General features: G+C 42.2%; 1 protein-coding gene across 1 annotated transcript in view; it reads left to right on the top strand.

The window, feature by feature from the left end:
* Positions 1-18,599, top strand: part of LOC311108272 (ATPase family AAA domain-containing protein 2B-like) — a 155,099-nt gene that overhangs the window by 7,193 nt on the left and 129,307 nt on the right. The gene's annotated exons all lie outside the window — the stretch shown is intronic.

Raw genomic sequence — 18,599 nt, 5'->3', positions numbered from 1 at the left:
GCTCTCTGGTCTTGGCCATTGTGGAGAGGTTGGAGTCTGTTTGATTGAGTGTGTGGACAGGTATCTTTTATACAGGTAACGAGTTCAAACAGGTGCAGTTAATACAGGTAATGAGTGGAGAACAGGAGGGCTTCTTAAAGAAAAACTAACAGGTCTGTGAGGGCCGGAATTCTTACTGGTTGGTAGGTGATCAAATACTTATGTCATGCAATAAAATGCAAATGAATTACTTAAAAATCATACAATGTGATTTTCTGGATTTTTGTTTTAGATTCCGTCTCTCACAGTTGAAGTGTACCTATGATAAAAATTACAGACCTCCTGCAAAATCGGCAGTGTATCAAATACTTGTTCTCCCCACTGTATACAGTACCGGTCAAAAGTTATAGAACACCTACTCATTCAAGGGTTTTTCTTTATTTGTACTATTTTCTACATTATAGAATAATAGTGAAGACATCAAAACTATGAAATAACATATGGAATCATGTAGTAACCAAAAAAGTGTTAAACAAATCAAAATATATTTGAGATTCTTCAAATAGCCACCCTTTGCCTTGATGACAGCTTTCACACTCTTGGCATTCTCTCAACCAGCTTCATGACGTTGTCACCTAGAACGCATTTCAATTAACAGGGGTGCCTTCTTAAAAGTTAATTTGTTGAGTGTGCAAAGCTGTCATCAACGCAAAGGGTGGCTACTTGAAGAATCTCAAATATATTTTGATTTGTTTAACACTTTTTTGGTTAATACATGATTCAATTATTGAACAGTTTTGATGTCTTCACTATTATTCTACAATGTCGAAAATTTTACAAATAAAGAAAAGCCCTTGAATGAGTAGGTGTTCTAAAACTTTTGACCTGTAGTGCCTTGCAAAAGTATTCATCGCCCTTGGCAGCTTTCCTATTTTGTTGCATTACAACCTGTAATTTTAAATTGATTTTTATTTGGATTTCATGTAATGGACATACACAAAATAGTCAAAATTGGTGAAGTGAAAAAAATAACTTTTTTTCAAAAAATTATATAAAAGAAATATAACGGAAAAGTGGTGCGTGCATACAGTGAGGGAAAAAACTATTTGATCCCCTGCTGATTTTGTACATTTGCCCACTGACAAAGACATGATCAGTCTATAATTTTAAATGGTAGGTTTATTTGAAAAGTGAGAGACAGAATAACAACAAAAAAATTCTGAAAAATGCATGTTATGAATTGATTTGCATTTTAAATGAGGGAAATAAGTATTTGACCCCTCTGCAAAACATGACTTAGTACTTGGTGGTAAAACCCTTGTTGGCAATCACAGTGGTCAGATGTTTCTTGTAGTTGGCCACCAGGTTTGCACACATCTCAGGAGGGATTTTGTTCCTTTCCTCTTTGCAGATCTTCTCCAAGTCATTAAGGTTTCTAGGGTGACGTTTGGCAACTCGAACCTTCAGCTCCCTCCACAGATTTTCTATGGGATTAAGGTCTGGAGACTGGCTAGGTCACTTTAGGACCTTAATGTGCTTCTTCTTGAGCCACACCTTTGTTGCCTTGGCCGTGTGTTTTGGGTCATTGTCATGCTGGAATACCCATCCACGACCCATTTTCAATGCCTTGGCTGAGGGAAGGAGGTTCTCACCCAAGATTTGACGGTACATGGCCCCGTCCATCGTCCCTTTGATGCGGTGAAGTTGTCCGGTCCCCTTAGCAGAAAAACACCCCCAAAGCATAATGTTTCCACCTCCATGTTTGACAGTGGGGATGGTGTTCTTGGGGTCATAGGCAGCATTCCTCCTCCTCCAAACACGGCGAGTGTAGTTGATGCCAAAGAGCTCAATTTTGGTCTCATCTGACCACAACCCTTTCACTCAGTTCTCCTCTGAATCATTCAGATGTTCACTGGCAAACTTCAGACAGGCCTGTATATGTGCTTTCTTGAGCAGGGGGACCTTGAGGGCGCTGCAGGATTTCAGTCCTTCACGGCGTAGTGTGTTACCAATTATTTTCATGGTTACTATGGTCCCAGCTGCCTTGAGATCATTGACAAGATCCTCCCGTGTAGTTCTGGGCTGATTCCTCACCGTTCTTATGATCATTGCAACTCCACGAGGTGAGGTCTTGCATGGAGCCCCAGGCCGAGGGAGATTGACAGTTATTTTGTGTTTCTTCCATTTGCGAATAATCGCACCAACTGTTGTCACCTTCTCACCAAGCTGCTTGGCAATGGTGTTGTAGCCCATTCCAGCCTTGTGTAGGTCTACAATCTTGTCCCTGACATCCTTGGAGAGCTCTTTGGTCTTGGCCATGGTGGAGAGTTTGGAATCGGATTGATTGATTGCTTCTGTGGACAGGTGTCTTTTATACAGGTAACAAGCTGAGATTAGGAGCACACTCTTAAAGGGAGTGCTCCTAATCTCAGCTCGGTACCTGTATAAAAGACACCTGGGAGCCAGAAATCTTTCTGATTGAGAGTGGGTCAAATACTTATTTCCTTCATTAAAATGCAAATCAATTTATAACATTTTTGACATGAGTTTTTCTGGATTTTCTTGTTGTTATTCTGTCTCTCACTGTTCAAATAAACCTACCATTAAAAGTATAGACTGATCATTTCTTTGTCAGTGGGCAAACTTACAAAATCAGCAGGGGATCAAATACTTTTTTCCCCTCACTGTATGTATTCACCCCCTTTGTTATGAAGCCCGTAAATAAGATCTGGGGCAACCAATTACCTTCAGAAGTCACATAATTAGTGAAATAAAGTCCACCTGTGTGCAATCTAAGTGTCACATGATCTCAGTATATATATATATATATATATATATATATATACACACACACACAGTGGGGAGAACAATAATTTGAGTTACTGCCGATTTTGCAGGTTTTCCTACTTACAAAGCATGTAGGTCTGTAATTTTTATCATCGGTACACTTCAACGGTGAGAGACGGAATCTAAAACAAAAATCCAGAAGATCACATTGTATGATTTTTAAGTAATTATTTTGCATGACATAAGTATTTGATCACCTACCAACCAGTAAGAATTCCGGCTCTCACAGACCTGTTCGTTTTTATTTAAGAAGCCCTCCTGTTCTCCACTCATTACCTGTATTAACTGCACCTGTTTGAACTCGTTACCTGTATAAAAGACACCTGTCCACACACTCAATCAAACAGACTCTAACCTCTCCACAATGGCCAAGACCAGAGAGCTGTGTAAGGACATCAGGGATAAAATTGTAGACCTGCACAAGGCTGGGATGGGCTACAGGACAATAGGCAAGCAGCTTGGTGAGAAGGCAACAACTGTTGGCGCAATTATTAGAAAATGGAAGAAGTTCAAGATGACGGTCAATCACCCTCGGTCTGGGGCTCCATGCAAGATCTCACCTCGTGGGGCATCAATGATCATGAGGAAGGTAAGGGATCAGCCCATAACTACACGGCAGGACCTGGTCAATGACCTGAAGAGAACTGGGACCACAGTCTCAAAGAAAACCATTAGTAACACACTATGCCGTCATGGATTAAAATCCTGCAGCGCACGCAAGGTCCCCCTGCTCAAGCCAGCGCATGTCCAGGCCTGTCTGAAGTTTGCCAATGACCATCTGGATGATCCAGAGGAGGAATGGGAGAAGGTCATGTGGTCTGATGAGACACAAATATAGCTTTTTGGTCTAAACTCCACTCGCCGTGTTTGGAGGAAGAAGAAGGATGAGTACAACCCCAAGAACACCATCCCAACCGTGAAGCATGGAGGTGGAAACATCATTCTTTGGGGATGCTTTTCTGCAAAGGGGACAGGATGACTGCACCGTATTGAGGGGAGGATGGATGGGGCCATGTATCGCGAGATATTGGCCAACAACCTCCTTCCCTCAGTAAGAGCATTGAAGATGGGTCGTGGCTGGGTCTTCCAGCATGACAACGACCTGAAACACACAGCCAGGGCAACTAAGGAGTGGCTCCGTAAGAAGCATCTCAAGGTCCTGGAGTGGCCTAGCCAGTCTCCAGACCTGAACCCAATAGAAAATCTTTGGAGGGAGCTGAAAGTCCGTATTGCCCAGCGACAGCCCCGAAACCTGAAGGATCTGGAGAAGGTCTGTATGGAGGAGTGGGCCAAAATCCCTGCTGCAGTCTGTGCAAACCTGGTCAAGACCTACAGGAAACGTATGATCTCTGTAATTGCAAACAAAGGTTTCTGTACCAAATATTAAGTTCTGCTTTTCTGATGTATCAAATACTTATGTCATGCAATAAAATGCTAATTAATTACTTAAAAATCATACAATGTGATTTTTTGTTTTAGATTCCGTCTCTCACAGTCGAAGTGTACCTATGATAAAAATCACAGACCTCTACATGCTTTGTAAGTAGGAAAACCTGCAAAATCGGCAGTGTATCAAATACTTGTTCTCCCCACTGTATATAAAAAAATAAGTAAACCGTTACTTGGAGGCGTCTGGATCGTCCAGAAATAATATTGTGATCTGTAACTATTGATCGACACCTAAGGACCGTGTTCTGTTCAGTCGTTGGTGTGTGGCCGATAGTCAGACTAGTCTCCCTGTAAGCTGCTAGCAGGGTTCTATGGCAGCAGACAGGTTATTGTGTTGTATCAATAAGGAAGGAAGGCTTACAGACTGTGAAGGACATACAAGTACCAAGGACATGCCATTGCTTTATAGTCCTTTGTGTTTTTATGGTACAGTCAGTGCGTTAAGGAGTCTCGCTATTTGTGTCCTTTCTTCCCGTCTCCATCGCTTTTCTCGCTCTCTCAATTCAATTCAAAGGGGCTTTGTTGGCGTGGGAAACATGTTTGCATTGCCAAAGCAAGCGAAATAAACAAAATAACAACAAAAACCGACTGCGAAATTAAACAACGATATTAATCAGACATTAACAGTATAAACATTACACAAACAAAGTTTCAAGAGAATAACCACTTTTAAATAATATATTAGCGGTTAAATGTAGTATAACATTTTAAAGTTTCATAAGCTGTGTACAGTGTTGTGACAAAGTGCAAATAGTAGAATGTACGACTGACGGGGAGGAAATGAATAGGCAGATAAATATAGGTTGTATTTGCATTGGTGTTTCTGACTCACTGGTTGACGTTTTCTTGTGGCATCGGTTCACAAATTCTGCTGCTGGGATTGCGCACTGCGGTATTTCGCCTAACATGTATATTGGAGTTTGTCAATTTGTGTTTGAATTCTTTGAGGTTTGTGAAATTTGAGGGAAATATGGCAGGAGGTTAGAAAGTACAGCTCTGTTTCCATCTCATTTTGTGGCAGTGGCCACATCCTGTCTTCTCTTGAGAGCCAGGTCTGCCTATGGCGACCTCTCTCTCAATAGCAAGGCTATGCTCACTGAGTCTGTACATAGTTCGTTTTGTTGTTGTTTTTGTTTTGGGTCAGCCACAGCGGTCAGGTATTCTGCCACTGTGTAGTCTCTGTTAAGAGCCAAATAGCATTCCAATTTGCTCTGTTTTTGGTTTATTCTTTCCAATGTGTCAAGTAGTTGTGACAATTTTTTTGTCACATATGTGAAATACAACAGCTGTAGACTTTACTATGAAATGCTTACTTACGAGCCCTTAACCAACAATGCAGAGTAAAAAATAAAATACCAAAAAAACAAATGTTAAATAAACTAAAGGAAAAATAGTAACACAATAAAATAACAATAATGACGCTATATACAATGGGTACTGGTACTGAGTCAATGTGCAGGGGTTAAGGTTAGTCGAGATAATTGAGGTAATATGTACGTGTAGGTAGGGGTAAAGCGACTATGTATAGATAATATACAGAGTAGCAGCAGTGTGTGTGAATGTGTGTGGCGTCAATATGCGTGTGTGTGTGTGAGGTTAGTCCAGTGAGTGTACATCAAGCCTGTGCAAGAGAGTCAGTGCAAAAATAATACATAATACTAAAATAAGAGGTCAATGCAAATAGTCCGGCTAGCCATTTGATAACTGTTCAGCAGTCTTATGACTTGGGGGTAGAAGCTGTTAAGGAATCTTTTGGTCCCAGGCTTGGCGCGCCGGTACCGCTTGCCGAGAGAGAGAGCAGAGAGAACAGTCTATGACTTGGGTGTCTGGAGTCTTTGACAATGTTTAGGGCCTTCCTCTATACCAGGCGGTGTCAGTGGTCCTGGATGACAGGAAGCTCTGCCCCAGTGATGTGCTGGGACATTTGACCGGCAACATTTGAGAAATCTGCCAGACCCATATGCATTGAGTGCGTAACCTGATTAGTGCGTCAACCCATGGAGCTCAGAATGACATAAATCACATTTAGATTATGGTAATTCATATTAACAGAACACGCAAGTCGAGGATGCAACTATGTGCGGTCCTTCTTACCAAATTCTGATGTGCACTTTGAAGATGTTAGAATAACTGTCCACATTTACTTTTCCTCAGCCAATAAGGCCAGTAATGAACAGCAAAATCCCTAGCCTATGTCAATCTACTATTCCCCATTAGCGTTGCACGGTATATACCGTTACCACGGTAATGTCACGGTACCAAAACTTAATGATGCAGTTTGCTGCACGCACAAAACAAATATTTGGTTGTGAATTGCATACTGTAAATAGATCAGCTAGTGCATGCTGCACGACAGTGAGTGACTCACAAGGCTCTGGTCGTTGTGTGCTTGTAAACAAACACCATGTGACAGGTGACTGGGGACTACCGTAAGAGACAATTTATGCTTGATCTGAAAATGTGGTCAGAGGCGCGGTATGGATTGTCTTATGCAAATGCGGCACCTCCAGAGGCACGCAGAGGCCAAATTGAACTCCGCACCGCATCATTGTGCACCTCTCAAATTTTGTAACATTGCGGAGAGCTCCGTATAGCTCCACATTGACATGATTGGTTGACGGTAGGTGAGGGTGGGAGGTCCTGTATAAACACAAACTCACTTCCTTAACAAGTTCCTTCACAACAGCTCCGTGCTGCTCGGCGAAGTATGAATGCCCTGACATCTGCAGAGGCCATATCACCATAAATGCAGACGTCGGATTTACCATGCAGCACTTTTCCCCTGCTTCTCTCTGGCCGCTCTTCATGTGTATCTATTCCTCCAAATGTTTTTTTAAACATATAATTTAGCAGTGATGGCAAGTGGGGATGCCAGACCCTGATGAGTCTTCTGTTGTTAGATTTGTACATTGGAGCAGCGCGCGAAGCGAGCAATGTTGATACATTGTATCATTTAATCGCCTGTTGTAACCAAGAGCACGGATCAGTCTGAGTAGACTTTTCAAGTTCACTGACATGCAGCCGCTGAGTGTCAGAGAGGGAAAATTAAATTGAGCACCGCTTCGCAACAGGCATGCTTGCAGCTTTACAGCAATGGCTTGTCTCTAGCTTAAACGGTTAAAAGAATATGACCCATATTACCAGAGATACCTTTTTTCTTTCTAGCAGAATTCACACGCATTTTATATAATTTCACAAACCATGTCCTGGGCTGTTTTTAAACTAATCTCGGGTCGCTAATTATTGGTTTGTTTACAAAAAACGGTCAGTCATGTTACCTATCTAGCTAACAACTTGTTAACTTGACAGTAGGTTTAGGCAAATTTGATTGGCACAGGAAGAAAGGATAAGGGTCTGCTACTCACGAGATGTGCTTCAAAGGTAGGATTCATGTAAGCCTAAACTATATCAAAAATCTATTTCTTTCTGGTGCTCCTTAAATTCTGTTTAGTGCCTAACCTTTGAAAAGTTGGGAGCAGTGTGTGTTTGTGGGAGAGAGCGAGAGAGTTGTGTGTGTTTATGAGAGTGAGGGGAAACAGAGTGTGTGAGGGAGGGAGAGTGTGTGTCTGTGTTAACTGAAGAGTAAAGAAGGTTTAATGCAGTGTTTTCCCCTTACTGACACAATGACATGCAGATTATTATGCATGTATAGTCCTTCCTCCCATTCCTCCAGCCAAATCACAGGTAGGCCTTTGCAAATATGAGCAAATCAGCCATGCTATGCAGCATTCTATTATACACTGAACAGTGTCAAGTTAAATTAAATGTGTTGTATTGAAGAAGTTTAGAAAACGAGAAAGTGTCCGGCGAACGGGACGCTTGGCCACAGATTTTCTTCCACCGAAGTATTGCAATACTACTCGGTATCGTAATACTTGGCCTGGTATCGTATCATTTGTAGAATGTTGGTATCGTGACATTATCCCCCATAGTAGAAAAGTTTACCTATTCTATTGGTCAGCTTGTCGTTAAAGAAATATCCTATTCCAAACAGACTCTGGGACAGTTGTGGGAAGATAGATCCCAAATTCATACAACCAGTAGGCCTAGGCTACATAAAAAAAAAAGTTAACTAAGGTCGATGTCCGCGCCCCAGCATAAATCTAATTAGCATAATACAAAATCCCCATACAATTCTGTCAGTTTAAGCTAGAGATCTGTTTTTTTTGCGTTGTCGCACTATCCCATCTGCGGTGAAAGGTGACAGAGCTAGAGCGATGTTTGTCAGACCATGAGACATCCCAAAAATCGGTCTTCTCACAAAATCGTCTAGCGTCGAACCGGTTTGGCCAACAAACTATTATGACCACTCTATGGAAAGATGAGCCTTTCACAAACACGATAGTGTTCTCCGTTTTGCTCTACGAACCCCACAAGCGTATTGGGACTCGTCTGAAGTTGGTACAGCCGATCTGCCAACTTCTGTCTGTAGCGGCCGAACAGTTTGGAAAGGTGATACTCTCACGAACACATGTCAGTTGTTTTGATCTAGGACGCCCACAGGCCTCACAAGACTCGTCTGAAGGTCCCTCGGTACCAGTTGAAAAAATTAATGGAAGTACAGTATATATGGAGACTGTTTAGTGCCAAAAACAAGGGTTAAATGCCAAGAGTGTGCAAAGCTGTCATCAAGGCAAAGGGTGGCTATTTGAAGAATGTCAAATATAAAATACATTTAGATTTGGTTAACACTTTTTTGGTTACTACATGATTCCGTGTGTTATTTCATAGTTTTGATGTCTTCACTATTATTCTACAATGTCGAAAATAGTAAAAAATAAAGAAAAACATTTGAATGAGTAGGCGTTCTAAAAGTTCTGACCGGTAGTGTAGCTTATTAGAACCCCGGTTTAGACAGGGTTTAGACCAGGCCTGGGCAATTCCAGTCCTCGTGGGCCTGATTGGTGTCACACTTTTGCCCCAGCTAACACACCTGACTCCAATAATCAACTGATCATGATCTTCAGTTAAAAATGCAATTAGTTTAAATCAGCTGTGTTTGCTAGGGATTGGGCAAAAGTGTGACACCAATCAGGCCCCCGAGGACTGGAATTGCCCAGGCCTGGTTTAGACTCTTATGGGTTAAAAAGCAATGAGTCTGATGCAACAGATCAGAACGTTTAGTTTAACCATTGTCTAAAGTGCACCGGACATGCAAGTGGTTTCAAAACTGGCCTTCTTGAGACTAGTTGAGTATCTGGAGCATCAGCAATTGTGGGTTCGATTACAGGCTCAAAATGGCCAGAAACAAATAACTTTATTCTGAAACTCGTCAGTCTATTCTTGTTCTGAGAAATGAAGGCTATTCCATGCGAGAAATTGCCAAGAAACTGAAGATCTCGTACAACACTGTGTACTACTCCCTTCACAGAACAGCGCAATCTGGCTCTAACCAGAATAGAAAGAGGAGTGGGATGCCCCGGTGCACAACTGAGCAAGAGGACAAATACATTTGAGTGTCTAGTTTGAGAAACAGATGCCTCACAGGTCCTCAACTGGCAGCTTCATTAAATAGTACCCGCAAAACACCAGTCTCAACATCAACAGTGAAGAAGGATGCTGACCTTCTAGGCAGAGTTGCAGCAAAGAAACAGCCATATTTAAGACTGGTCAATAAAAAGTAAATATTAAGATGGGCAAAATAACACAGACACTGGACAGAGGAAGATTGAAAAAAAAGTGTTATGGATACACAAATCGAAGTTTGAGGTGTTCGGATCACAAAGAATAACTTTTGTGAGACGCAGACCAAATGAAAAGATGCTGGAGGAGTGCTTGATGCCATCTGTCAAGCATGGTGGAGGCAATGTGATGGTCTGGGGGTGCTTTGGTGGTGGTAAAGTGGGAGATTTGTACAGGGTAAAAGGATCTTGAAGAAGGAAGGCTATCACTCCATTTTGCAATGCCATACCCTGTGGACGGCGCTTGATTGGAGCCAATTTCCTCCTACAACAGGACAATGACCCAAAGCACAGCTCCAAACTATGCAATAACTATTTAGGGAAGAAGCAGTCAGCTGGTATTCTGTCTATAATGGAGTGGCCAGCACAGTCACCGGATCTCAACCCTATTGAGCTGTTGTGGGAGCAGCTTGACCGTATGGTACGTAAGAAGTGCCCATCAAGCCAATCCAATTTGTGGGAGGTGCTTCAGGAAGCATGGGGTGAAATCTCTTCAGATTACCTCAACAAATTGACAACTAGAATGTCAAAGGTCTACAAAGCTGTAATTGCTGCAAATGGAGGATTCTTTGACGAAAGCAAAGTTTGAAGGACACTATTATTTCAATTAAAAATAATTTTCTAAACTTGTCAATGACTACATTTCCTATTCATTTTGCTATATTTCCTATTCAAACTAATTTCATGTATGTTTTCATGGAAAACAAGGAAATTTGTAAGTGACCCCAAACTTTTGAACGGTAGTGTACATAAAGAATATACTGTAGCCTACACACGCGCCAAGTTAATTCCATCAAATTATGCAAATTAAGCTATAGACTTATAAGCATGACCAGTCAAAAATATTTCCATCAATGAATAGGCTAAAAAGCATTATTTTGTAATGGGATTTTTTCTTGTTCTCCCGGACAATTGGTCAGCGGCAATTCTATTTATCGTCTTTTCAAAAAGAAATATAGGCAAGAGGTTATAGGCCTCTGTAGCGCCTTGGTCAGATGCCGAGCAGTTGCCATACCAAGCGGTGATTTGGTTGGGTCTAATTGTGTTGCTGTTCTGGGGCTAGGGCTGTGACGGTCTTGGAATTTTAGGTTACGGTAATCGGCCAGGCTAATGTACATGGTCACCAACAAATGTTCAGGAGGGAGGGCGGGGGGACGGTAGGGCTGTGGCGGTCATGAAATTTTGTCAGCCGGTTATTGTCATGCAAAAGACTGCCGGTCTCACGGTAATTGACCGTAAACATAAACACGTTTAGCATCTCCAGGCCTCCGCACATACAAGCTGCTGATGTGCGTCTTTTGAACATCTACATAAAAAAAGTCGTCTATATCAATTTAATATACACCATCACAATAAATCCATTATTTATTTTAGTCAGGTATAAACAAACATGATATGAAGAAAATTTATTTCAGAAGAACAGAATATTAGTTGGCCCTACTGTATGTTACCTGGCTATGCTCAAGGCCAAAGGCTGTAGGCTTGTTCATTTAGCTGACAAGATATGCTTATACAGTGAGGGGAAAAAGTATTTGATCCCCTGCTGATTTTGTACGTTTGCCCACTGACAAAGAAATGACCAGTCTATAATTTTAATGGTAGGTTTATTTGAACGTGAGAGACAGAATAACAAAAAATTAATCCAGAAAAACATATGTCAAAAATGTTATAAATTGATTTGCATTTTAATGAGGGAAATAAGTATTTGACCCCCACTCAATCAGAAAGATTTCAGGCTCCCAGGTGTCTTTTATACAGGTAACGAGCTGAGATTAGGAGCACACTCTTAAAGTGAGTGCTCCTAATCTCAGTTTGTTACCTCTATAAAAGACACCTGTCCACAGAAGCAATCAATCAATCAGATTCCAAACTCTCCACCATGGCCAAGACCAAAGAGCTCTCCAAGGATGTCAGGGACCTACACAAGGCTGGAATGGGCGACAACAGTTGGTGCGATTATTCGCAAATGGAAGAAACACAAAAGAACTGTCAATATCCCTCGGCCTGGGGCTCCATGCAAGATCTCACCTCGTGGAGTTGCAATGATCATGAGAACGGTGAGGAATCAGCCAGGAACTACACAGGAGGATCTTGTCAATGATCTCAAGGCAGCTGGGACCATAGTCACCAAGAAAACAATTGGTAACACGCTACGCCGTGAAGGACTGAAATCCTGCAGCGCCCACAAGGTCCCCCTGCTCAAGAAAGCACATATACAGGGCCGTCTGAAGTTTGCCAATGAACATCTGAATGATTCATAGGAGAACTGGGTGAAAGTGTTGTGGTCAGATGAGACCAAAATCGAGCTCTTTGGCGTCAACTCAAATCGCTGTGTTTGGAGGAGGAGGAATGCTGCCTATGACCACAAGAACACCATCCCCACCGTCAAACATGGAGGTGGAAACATTATGCTTTGGGGGTGTTTTTCTGCTAAGGGGACAGGACAACTTCACCGCATCAAAGGGACGATAGACGGGGCCATGTACCGTCAAATCTTGGGTGAGAACCTCCTTCCCTCAGCCAGGGCATTGAAAATGGGTCGTGGATGGGTATTCCAGCATGACAATGACCCAAAACACACGGCCAAGGCAACAAAGGAGTGGCTCAAGAAGAAGCACATTAAGGTCCTGGAGTGGCCTAGCCAGTCTCCAGACCTTAATCCCATAGAACATTTATGGAGGGAGCTGAAGGTTCGAGTTGCCAAACGTCAGCCTCGAAACCTTAATGACTTGGAGAAGATCTGCAAAGAGGAGTGGAACAAAATACCTCATGAGATGTGTGCAACCTGGTGGCCAACTACAAGAAATGTCTGACCTCTGTGATTGCCAACAAGGGTTTTGCCACCAAGTACTAAGTCATGTTTTGCAGAGGGGTCAAATACTTATTTCCCTCATTAAAATGCAAATCAATTCATAACATTTTTGACATGCGTTTTTCTGGATTTATTTGTTGTTATTTTGTCTCTCACTGTTCAAATAAACCTACCATTAAAATTATAGACTGATCATTTCTTTGTCAGTGGGCACACGTACAAAATCAGCAGGGGATCAAATACTTTTTTCCCTCACTGTAAGTCCCGTGCCATTATTTTATTTTATATGATTTTATAGTAGGAAGAATATAATTGAACTAAACTGAAAAAAATATAAAGGATATTTTTCCCATTAGGGAGCGAGTATTCAGACCCTTTATTCTAAAATGGATTAAATTGTTTTTTTCCCTAATCAATCTATACAATATCCGACAATGATAGACCAAAAGCAGTTTTTTTGAAATCTTTGCAAAAAAAAACATCTGAAATCACATTTACATAAGTATTCAGACCCTTTACTCAGTACTTTGTTGAAGCACCTTTGGCAGCGATTACAGCCTCAAGTCTTCATGGGTATAATGCTGCAAGCTTGGCACACCTGTATTTGGGGAGTTTCTCCCATTCTTCTCTGCAGATCCTCTCAAGCTCTGTCAGGTTGGATGGGGCGCGTCGCTGCACAGCTATTTTCAGGTCTCTCCAGAGATGTTCAATCGGGTTCAAGTCCGGGCTCTGGCTGGGCCACTAGATTTCATTCAGAGACTTGTCCTGAAGCCACTCCTGCGTTGTCTTGGCTGTGTGCTTAGGGTCGTTGTCCTGTTGGAAGGTGAACCTTCACCCCAGTCTAAGGTCCTGAGCGCTCTGGAGCCGGTTTTCATCAAGGATCTCTCTGTACTTTGCTCCTTTCGTCTTTCCTTCGATCCTGACTAGTCTCCCAGTCCCTGCCACTGAAAGACATCCCCACAGCATGATTCTGCCACCACCATGCTTCACTGCAGGGATGTTGCCAGGTTTCCTCCAGATGTGACACTTGGCATTCAGGCCAAAGAGTTCAATCTTGGTTTCATCAGACCAGAGCATTTTGTTGGTCTGAGGGTCCGTTAGGTGCCTTTTGGCAAACTCCAAGTGGGCTGTCATGTGCCTTTTTTACTGAGGAGTGGCTTCTGTCTGGTCACTCTACCATAAAGGCCTGATTTGGTAGAGTGCTGCAGAGATGGTTGTCCTTCTGGAATGTTCTCCCATCTCCACAGAGGAACTCTGGAGCTCTGTCAGTGACCATCAGGTTCTTGGTCACCTCCCTGACCAAGGCCCTTCTCCCCCGATTGCTCAGTTTTGCCGGGCGGCCAGCTCTAGGAAGAGTCTTGGTGGTTCCAAACTTCTTCCATTTAAGAATGATGGAGGCCACTGTGTTCTTGGGGACCTTCAATGCTGCAGAAATGTTTTGGTACCCTTCCCCATATCTGTGCCTCGACACAACCCTGTCTCGGAGCTCTACGGACAATTCCTTCGACCTCATGGCTTGGTTTTTCCAATGAAGTTTTAGAAACATCTCAAGGATGATCAATGAAAACAGGATGCACCTGAGCTCAATTTCGATTCTCATAGCAAAGGGTCTGAATACTTATGTAAAGTGGAAAAAATCAAGGGGTCTGAGTACTTTCTGAATGCACTGGTTGTCCTTCTGGAATGGCTATATTGAGCGTAAAAGTGATCACTTGAAACAGGTCCTGTATGCTAGATTTATAGTTATTTGGCAACTTTAGTTGTGAATGATACAAACCTTAGAATGTCTTAGAAATCAAAACATAGATGGTCTGCATGGTGTGACTATAGGCTATTGATGATTTGAGAAATAATTTTATTTATTTATTAAATTTTTTATTTCACCTTTATTTAACCTGGTAAGCCAGTTGAGAACACGTTCTCATTTACAACTGCGAACTGGCCAAGATAAAGCAAAGCAGTGCGATTAAAAACAACAACACAGAGTTACATATGGGGTAAAACAAAACATAAAGTCAAAAATACAACAAAATATATATACAGTGTGTGCAAATGTAGCAAGTTATGGAGGTAAGGCAATAAATAGGCTATAGTGCAAAATAATTACAATTAGTATTAACACTGGAATGATAGATGTGCAAGAGATGATGTGCAAATAGAGATACTGGGGTACAAATGAGCAAAATAAATAACAATATAGGGATGAGGTAGTTGGGCGGGCTAATTTCAGATGGGCTGTTTACAGGTGCAGTGATCGGTAAGGTGCTCTGACAACTGATGCTTAAAGTTAGTGAGGGAGATAAGTGTCTCCAGCTTCAGAGATTTTTGCAATTTGTTCCAGTCATTGGCAGCAGAGAACTGGAAGGAATGGCGGCCAAAGGAGGTGTTGGCTTTGGGGATGGCCAGTGAGATATACCTGCTGGAGCGCATACTATGGGTGGGTGTTGCTATGGTGACCAATGAGCTAAGATAAGGCGGGGATTTGCCTAGCAGTGATTTATAGATGGCCTGGAGCCAGTGGGTTTGGCGACGAATATGTAGTGAGGACCAGCCAACAAGAGCATACAGGTCACAGTGGTGGGTAGTATATGGGGCTTTGGAGACAAAATGGATGGCACTGTGATAGACTACATCCAATTTGCTGAGTAGAGTGTTGGAGGCTATTTTGTAAATGACATCGCCGAAGTCAAGGATCGGTAGGATAGTCAGTTTTACGAGGGCATGTTTGGCAGCATGAGTGAAGGAGGCTTTGTTGCGAAATAGGAAACCGATTCTAGATTTAACTTTGGATGGGAGATTCTTAATGTGAGTCTGGAAGGAGAGTTTACAGTCTAACCAGACACATAGGTATTTGTAGTTGTCCACATACTCTAGGTCAGACCCGTCGAGAGTAGTGATTCTAGTCGGGTGGGCGGGTGCAAGCAGCGTTCGGTTGAAGAGCATGCATTTAGTTTTACTAGTGTTTAAGAGCAGTTGGAGGCTACTGAAGGAGTGTTGTATGGCATTGAAGCTCGTTTGGAGGTTTGTTAACACAGTGTCCAATGAAGGGCCAGATGTATACAAAATGGTGTCGTCTGCGTAGAGGTGAATCTGAGAGTCACCAGCAGCAAGAGAGACATCATTGATATACACAGAGAAAAGAGTCGGCCCAAGAATTGAACCCTGTGGCACCCCCATAGAGACTGCCATAGGTCCAGACAACAGGCCCTCCGATTTGACACATTGAACTCTATCTGAAAAGTAGTTGGTGAATCAGGCGAGGCAGTCATTTGAGAAACCAAGGCTGTTTAGTCTGCCAATAAGAATGCGGTGGTTGACAGAGTCGAAAGCCTTGGCCAGGTCGATGAAGACGGCTGCACAGTACTGTCTTTTATCGATCGCGGTTATTATATCGTTTAGGACCTTGAGCGTGGCTGAGGTACACCCATGACCAGCTCGGAAACCAGATTGCATAGCGGAGAAGGTACGGTGGGATTCGAAATGGTCGGTTATCTGTTTGTTAACTTGGCTTTCAAAAACTTTCGAAAGGCAGGGCAGGATGGATATGGGTCTGTAACAGTTTGGATCTAGAGTGTCACCCCCTTTGAAGAGGGGGATGACCGCGGCAGCTTTCCAATCTCTGGGGATCTCAGACGTTACGAAAGAGAGGTTGAACAGGCTAGTAATAGGGGTTGCGACAATTTCGGCGGCTAGTTTTAGAAAGAAAGGGTCCAGATTGTCTAGCCCAGATGATTTGTAGGGGTCCAGATTTTGCAGCTCTTTCAGAACATCAGCTGTCTGGATTTGTGTGAAGGAGAAGCGGGGGGGCATGGGCAAGTTGCAGCGGAGGGTGCAGAGCTGGTGGCCGGGGTAGTGGTAGCCAGGTGGAAAGCATGGCCAGCCGTAGCAAAATGCTTGTTGAAATTCTCGATTATTGTAGATTTATCGGTGGTGATAGTGTTTCCTAGCCTCAGTGCAGTGGGCAGCTGGGAGGAAGTGCTCTTATTCTCCATGGCAACAAAGTTTGAGCTCTGTTCCTTACCTCAGGCTGCTGCACAGCTGTTCTCTCAACTGATTTTCACCCGTCAGACTATTCTCGACTTAATCTTGTCTTTACTAATATGTCAAAATTAATTTCGATTTAGAAGGGGCAGGACATGTCATCTGTATGCGCTCGAATAGGGAATGGAGGCCGCGAGCTTTCCCGCCGGTCCATTTTCTAGGCTACAATGGTTTTATAGCCGAGCATAATATGAGCAGCTGAGAAATAAATACAAGAACACTTATTTCACTCCACGCATCAACCGTTGTTTGAGGAGTATGCTCTCGCTGCCCGACAGGTGATATTCCACCCAAACTCTGTATGCTCCAACCTTGTTCCTGCAGCTACCCAGTGCTTCATTTGGAAAAAGTGAAAATCTGTTCGGGAACATCGATAGTGACATGTTTTCGCAACGAAACACATTTCACTAAACTGTTGACAGCCCTTCTGCGTGCTCGAGAAAGGGAGAGCGGATGAACTAGAAACGCATGGTGGTGAGATTCTGTATCGCTAAAGGTAATTCATTATGTAAATAAATAAAATCCCTATTACTAGGCTATTCAAAATCAAATACAAATTCACTGTTCACGTAGGCTAACTGTAAGCCGCCCTGCACAATCAATGAACCAACAGCATCGCCTAGGGCTATACGTTCTCTCCCAGATTCATGGATATACATTTTGGAACGTAGCATAAGGTAACCAGTCCATCCAGTATGCATAATAATACAGTCCACACTCAAAAGGCTAGAATTTTGTATCAAAGACATCTTAAATCAGTTTTGTTTTATGTTTTTCTGCCATGCATAATATGAGGTAGGCTATGTATTGTATAATGGCACAATCATCATTTTAATTCTGGTCATTTTTTCGGGCTTGTGCTCAGAAGTCTATGCATAAACTCTAAAATGTATATCGGTGTTTTGAATTAATTATCACCTTAGAAAGCGCTGTCCATTTTCGTTTACACTGTTTCAGCCTGCTGTTGAACTTCTTTCTTCAAATTGATCATCACAGTGAGGTGAGTTTTAAAAGTATGATGGCTGTTTTGATGGTGTTTGATGTGATTTTCGATTGTATTTGCACTGTTGTCAAAAGTGAGACAAATGTGATAATGCATGTAATGCTTTATTATAAAGGTGCTTTTCTATGGTGGAAATGATCTTCCCAAACTTGAAACTCACGAGCAGCCTATGTATGCCAGTTAGGCTCTACACTGGTTATAAAGTGGATTAATGTGCTTAATTTTAACAAGTTATTTGGCCACTTTAATTGTGATACAAACCTTATCAAAACATATAGGTCTATGGGCTAGGCTACATCAGGTGTGTGACTATGATTTGAAAAAGTTGCAAAATATCTCAAATATAAAATATGTATTTTGATTTGTTAAAAACTTATTTGGTTACTACATGATTCCATATGTGTTATTTCATAGTTTTGATGTCTTCACTATTATTCTACAATGTAGAAAATAGTAAAAATAAAGTAAAACCCTTGAATTAGTAGATGTGTCCAATCTTTTGATGGGTAGTGTATGTGTTTCTAATAAGGAAGTGCTGCTCAGTTTCCACTTCATTTTATAGGCAGTGGGCACGTAGGCAGACCTGGCTCTCGAGAGAAGAAAGGCTATGGCGGCCTCTCTCAATAGCAAGGCTATGCTCACTGAGTCCTTACATAGCAAGGACTTTCTTAATTTGGGGTTTGTATACTTTCTGTTTAGGGCCAGTTAGCATTCCAGTTTGCTCCGTTTTTTGGTTGATTCTTTCCAGTGTGTTTTAAATAGTTATCTTTTTGTTTTCTCATAATTT

Source organism: Coregonus lavaretus (assembly GCF_964263955.1).
Source record: "Coregonus lavaretus genome assembly, chromosome: 33".
NCBI lineage: Eukaryota > Metazoa > Chordata > Actinopteri > Salmoniformes > Salmonidae > Coregonus > Coregonus lavaretus.
The sequence above is the reverse complement of the archived record's forward strand: the minus strand, read 5'-3'. Positions and strand labels throughout refer to the sequence as shown.